Source organism: Eriocheir sinensis, chromosome 23 (genome assembly GCF_024679095.1).
Source record: "Eriocheir sinensis breed Jianghai 21 chromosome 23, ASM2467909v1, whole genome shotgun sequence".
NCBI lineage: Eukaryota > Metazoa > Arthropoda > Malacostraca > Decapoda > Varunidae > Eriocheir > Eriocheir sinensis.
In genome coordinates this window covers 1268265-1274849 of record NC_066531.1, presented here as the reverse complement: position 1 = coordinate 1274849, position 6585 = coordinate 1268265, and positions in this window count along the sequence as shown.

The window sequence follows — 6585 nt, the reverse complement described above, 5'->3', positions numbered from 1 at the left end:
TAACATATCACCGCTAAATCAGTAACATGTACCACTTCAAAAGATCGAACTTCTCAACGGACATAATTTCCCACCCTCACTTGTATAAAGGGTACGTGAGACAGTTTTTCGATTTTTTTTTTTTTTTTTTTTTTTTTTGCCTATTGCGCCGGTAGGCATCTTCCCGGTGGGGCCTGATGGTCGGCCCAAGGCTTCTTCCAAGTGGGGCCTGATGGTCGGCCCAGCCCGTTCTGGCGCAGGCGAGTGTTTATAGTGGCGCCATCTTGCGTTGGCTCATGCTGCCCCCCGGGACTCGTTCTTGATTCGCTTGGACGGCTTCCTCTAGAGTCCGGGTTGATGGGTAGTCTTCAGGACAGCATGTGGGTAGTTTTAGGCCACTCGGCGGTGACTGAAAAATCCGAGTGGTAGCGTGAGGATTCAAACCCGCGTCGTCCATCACGCGGCGAATGTGGGTCCAGTACGCTACCAGTTCGGCCACCGCCTAGGTATGTTAACATACCTAATCGTTTTTGGGATATTTTCCTACCTGGAAATGCCAGTTAGAGTATATTTCCGGGGGGCGCATGAAAAGCCTTCCGGCGACCCTACTAAGATTGGGTCGTGTCTGGACAAGCGTCGTGGTATGATTGTCTGACTGTTCAGGTATTTGGGGTTGCCAGCTCGTTCAGCTTTTTATACCCCTCTCTCCCTGAATAGTCATCCGGAGTTGCGCAGAGAGGAAAAAAATTTGGCCCAGACATAGGTTGACCTGCATGACCACGACAAATGTAGAATGTCCCTGGCGGTATATATATAAAAAAAAAAAAAATAAATAAAAAAAAAGTGGTCCCAAGATCGAGGAAACCTACTTCAAATTCCCTGGAAATTGTCTTGGAGAGAGAGAGAGAGAGAGAGAGAGAGAGAGAGAGAGAACACAATAGTCCGGTCGGTACCATTTTGGGGCAGGAAATTTCATAGTGATTAATTGAAAGACCAATGTCTATAGTCTTCAAAAATGTATGATAGCATTCTATATTTCTTTGCCTTCCTTGTGTTATCAACCGTTTTTTATGTATGACGTGTGATTTGTTCTGGCGTGACTTACAGGTGATTTTTCTCTCCTGCGAGTTAGTCCATTAATACTATTAGGACATATTAGATACCAGGATAAAGGCCAAGGAAAGGGCTTCAAAACAAGCTATCACATATCTTAATATCTTGTTAGTTATGAGCATATTTATGTTGAAATTAATTAATATTTTTCAATGTAACTGGTAATTTTTCCTTATACAAATAGTATTATGTCTGCTATTTGTGATTCAACTAACATTCATATTCTGTGCTTCAGGAGCTTTCTTTTGATACCAATATGTGATCCATAGTTATTATATTAGGAGGAAAGGAAGGGTAATTTTTCCTTATACAAATAGTATCATGTCTGGTATTTGTGATTCAACTAACATTCATATTCTGTGCTTCAGGAGTTTTCTTTTGATACCAATATGTGATCCATAGCTATTATATTAGGAGAAAAGGAAAAAGGAAAGGGTTTAGAATGAATACGATAGGGACGAGGAGGAGGGGCAGGAAAGGGAAGGAGCTGGAGTCAAGTGGGCATGAACGATGATTTGATACAAAATCCGAAAAGATCTGAACGAAAAGAGTGCAGTCGAGAGTGTACAGTTTGCCACGGCCGTGATTATAAACTCAGTAGTAGCCTTAAGAGTTAATACGCCCATATGTATAACCATCAACCATCACCTTCATGGTCTCGGCAACCATATTCGCTTCGTGCGCAGAACAAGATAATGGCGAGGCTCGGCACACAGGTGTTGGGTTCGCTTCCCGGCTTTCGGTAACAGCTGCTTTTCGGGACACCTGTTCATTGCGTGTAAGAGCATCGGTTGGCGGTTCCAGTCAGTACGTTTTTATGATAACTTACAATACCCGTGCCAGCATTAATAAGCAAACTTTTAACATTATTTAGACGTTTCAGAGATGACCTCGAAGTTTTCTCTGTATGTGTATGTGTTAAGTGTCAAGTTTTCAGAATTTTTAGTGCCAGTCAACAGATCACAACACAGTAACTCACTACCAGAAATACAAAAGGCAAGCTATCGTGACGCGTGTAACGCTGACGTGTTTGTACCTCAAGTGTTTCATATTAGGATTTTACTCGTTGTGGCTCCAACTCTGTTGCCTTAATATTAATTTGTTTTTGGAGGGTCTCAGTAAAGTCTGTCAGTCTTTGCTGTAACTATAATCACTGTAGACTATGCGTCTCGTAGTGCAGTGGTTAGCGTGCGGACAAAATAATCTGCGGGCTTGCCAGTTCGAATCCCGGCCGGGGCAGTCGCGCACTGCCCGGCCACCCATTTGTTCATTCTGAATTTCGGGTTGGTTGATAAATGGGTACCTGAAGAAACCTTGGGAAGGTAAACTGTGGTGACCCGGATGTTGTACTGGCACTGTGTCGGGTTAGTGGGTTCTCACCCGCCATAGGCTTAAGGACATATGATACGGAGATGAGCACTGTAATCACACGCAGCTAATGGCGTATTCTCCCAACTTTACTGTGCGCTAGTGTGCGAAGGAGGAACCTCTTGGTAAACGATACATAAGTATACTGCATTATGATGTCTGATGAACTGGCTAATTTCTGAAATGAAAAATTGAGATAGGCCACAAGTTCCAATGAATGGACGAAAATTGTATGTCTTTTTCGAGTTGCATTGCAAATACAGTGGCTTGTGAGATACCTAAAAGTTCTCTATTAGGATGTAATAAACCAGACTTGTTAGCAAGAAGAGATACCATTAATGATATATATTGTTCTTACTAGACCAATAGAATCTCATTAAGCAAGTCTTGATAACTAATCTGTCACCTCCCTTCCAACAATTAAATGCCATGGCTGATCAACACAATAGGAAGATTATTTCAGTGCGATATTTCAAAAAAAAATTATGCTCAAATTCCTTAAAAAAAAAAAAAAAAAAATAGAACAGAAAATTTGCTTCTAGATAACCCTCCCAAAGAAAGGTAAAAAAAAAAAACAAAAAAAAAAAAACGTAAGCCTAACTGATCATATGACTCATCACCACAAAGGCAAGTAACCTATCACCCTAAAGGATATGGCAACGTGTCTCTGAAAAAGGGCATCATATTATCGCAACTGAATGTGAACAAAAATAACCCGAGTAACCTAGCCTAAAAACAAACACGGAAGCCTATCCCAACCAATAGTAGCTATGGGAGCTTAAATAATACCCTAGAGCCGCTAAGGATGGTTGCCTATCACTATTAAAAAAAGTAAACATTGCACTCCCATTAGGTAGCACCGAGGAGAATGTTCAGCGAGCGGCGTAAATGAAGTGGCTTGTTGCTCGTGAACTTCCTGCACCTACATCTCACGGTCTTGAAAGAAAAGTTGACCTCAATGAATGCAGTTTACCAGGAAAGGGAAGGCCCGTGGCACTTAATCTGAGCAAGAACAGCTTCGTCGTCCTCTTGAACTTCTTTTATTAATTTAAATAAAGTAATGAATGTGGCACCCGCGGCAAACCATGTTCGACCGCTGCCACTGACTTCCATCTGAATTCAAATATAAATATATATATATATATATATATATATATATATATATATATCTATATATGTCCGCTGTGATATATATCTATATAGATATATATATATATATATATATATATATATATATATATATATATATATATATATATATATATATATAGTAAAACCTTTAAACCTTTATAACTCTGCATGATAGGGGATCCAAATCTTGCCGAGTTATTCAATTTTCCGAGTTATGCAAATACTCCATTCCTCTTCTCCCCATTTGCATAAACAATAAGAAAATTGAAAACACTGCACTACACAGCAGCAGTAAAAGCTTGAAATAACAATTACCAATGAAAGGACTGCTGTAGTCATGTAGTCCAAGCAGACAACACGTGGGTGTTTGAGGACCGGGCAGGGAGACTGAGGGTACATGTTTAATACAGGGATTGCGCGGGAAGTCTTGGCGAGTGTAAATAACGAGATGTGGAGATGAATCGGCAGCATACCGAGATGAATCAGAGAGTGCTGGAGAGTGACATCACGTGGCCCAAGTGTGGATACACGTTCAAAGAAAATGCGGGTGAGTCATGCCGAGTGTTAACAACAGGACGTGGTCTAGCTCGGCAATATGCCGAGATGCTTGAATTTTTCCTTTTGTTTTTTCGTTATTTGTATGAATTCGAAATTTATTTTTTAACTGAATATTTTGTTGCCTTGCCGAGTTACATCACATTCTGAGTTATAAAGGTTTTAAAGTATATATATATATATATATATATATATATATATATATATATATATATATATATATATATATATATATATATATATATATATATATATATATATATATATATATATATATATATATATATATATATATATATATATATATATATTTCGTTGGGGATACACCCCAATGGAGGAAGGCAGTGCATGCCGCAACCCCCAGACGGCTGGTAGAGATATACCCAATTCTTTCAAGGAGGAGGCCCAACAACGGGGCTGAGGGTGTCGGAAAGAGCCCACCTTTCCACCCCCATGGCACGGGATAGGTCTCGAACCTACGCCCTAGCAACCCGCCGAAGCGCTAGGCAGAGACTACCACGGGACCAGGGGAGCCCCCTATATATATATATATATATATATATATATATATATATATATATATATATATATATATATATATATATGTATATATATATATATATATATATATATATATATATATATATATATACACACACACACACACACACACAGTATGCCCCGCATAAGTCGGACCAATTGGGGAAGACCAATCCGAGTTATCCGAGGGATTTTTTCACATTTTGCACGCCTGTTACCACTAACAGTTGACATGGTCTGTGTAATGCATTACGTAAATACGTGTACTACATACATGGCGCGCGCGCACACATACACACGGGGCGTACACACACACACACACACGTACCGCACCATGAGCTCGGCACGGCTCACACGTACCTCTTTCATGGTCCTGTATAACAGCCATCTTGTCTGCCACCGACAGCATCTTCAGCTTCCTAAATGACGTGGAAGACACAGCCTTGCCCTTAGAAGCCATGGTAGAATTACAAAGGCAACAATAAGGGCGACAGAGCGAGCGAAAGCTGAGGGAGACACTGCCGCGCACTTGCTAAGTCAGCTGTGTAAACACTTGGCGCTGGCACTGCCGGCTCGGCGCCCGTTTCGCGTCTCCAACGGCTCGGACAACTCCTCAAATGACTCGGACGATGTAAGGACTATCAGCGGTGCGTTTGAGAGAGGGAATCGGCCCGCCCCGGTCGCCGAGACCAACTGGACCCCTCTATCAAACGCTTTTCAGTTAAGACTCGTCGTTGCTATGGTAATGGCGTCTCACTGGCAGGAAAATGGCGTCCGCTGCTCTCTCTCTAGCGTCCGCTGATCTTCTTGACGACGTTTAAACATGCATCACTAGCTGTTCTGGCCGACGAGCTCCTTGCAACAGAGGATGAAAAGGAAGCTGCAGTGGTTATTGTGGCACAGCGAGGTAAAATTCCAAGGAAGCACTTATATGTGTTTGTCTGGGCCGCCATATTTGCTGATGACGTCATCACAGCACGGCGGCGCCCCGCCTCTCCAAACTGAGCCGCAGCGAGCGGTCCGGACAGGGAATCCGGGCTGCGGCGTCACGCGTTTGAGAGCACACGGATCGGTCCGTGCGGCCCGAGGCGCTCTCTCAAACGCAGCCCTTGCAGGGGTATTTTAGCCAGTATATAAGCCGAGTGGCTTTAAATTACTCAATCAAAGGGAAAAAAATGCCTACCGGTGCACTCGGGATAAAACGTAAAAAAAAAAAAAAATCATGAAAGTGTCTGACTTATCCGATATCCGGCTTATTCGGGTCCGACTTCAGCGGGGTTTAGTGTGTGTGTATATATATATATATATATATATATATATATATATATATATAAATATATATATATATATATATATATATATATATATATATATATATATATATATATATATATATATATATATATATATATATATATATATATATATATATATATATATATATATATAGACTACCGATTGACATTTGGGATCGGTACTACCGGCGGTAGATTACTGCTACCGATACCGATCATTCGGTATTTTGAAGAAACTACCGAATACCGCTACCGATCACATGATTGGCAGTCAATCGGTATCGGTAGATTGAAAAAACGAGCGCGGGACTTTTTGTTAAGACTTAAGAGGACCCCGGCAAAATGAAACGGACAAGTTTCAACACGTTCGAGCGCATCTATGGAAGCAGTTAGCAGGAAATTCCAGGTATTACTTTGACGTCATCACGCTTAGCCAATCACCGGCCGTTCTGGGCGTTCTCAGCCAATCAGAGGCAGCCACGACCTAGCAGATTCTCGCTCCCGCCAAAAGTTTTGGCGGGAGCACCACTCTTGTTTGGCCTGCCGACGCGAGTAGCCTACACCTACGCTCTAGCTCCTACGCTCTCGACAACGTGCTCAGCCT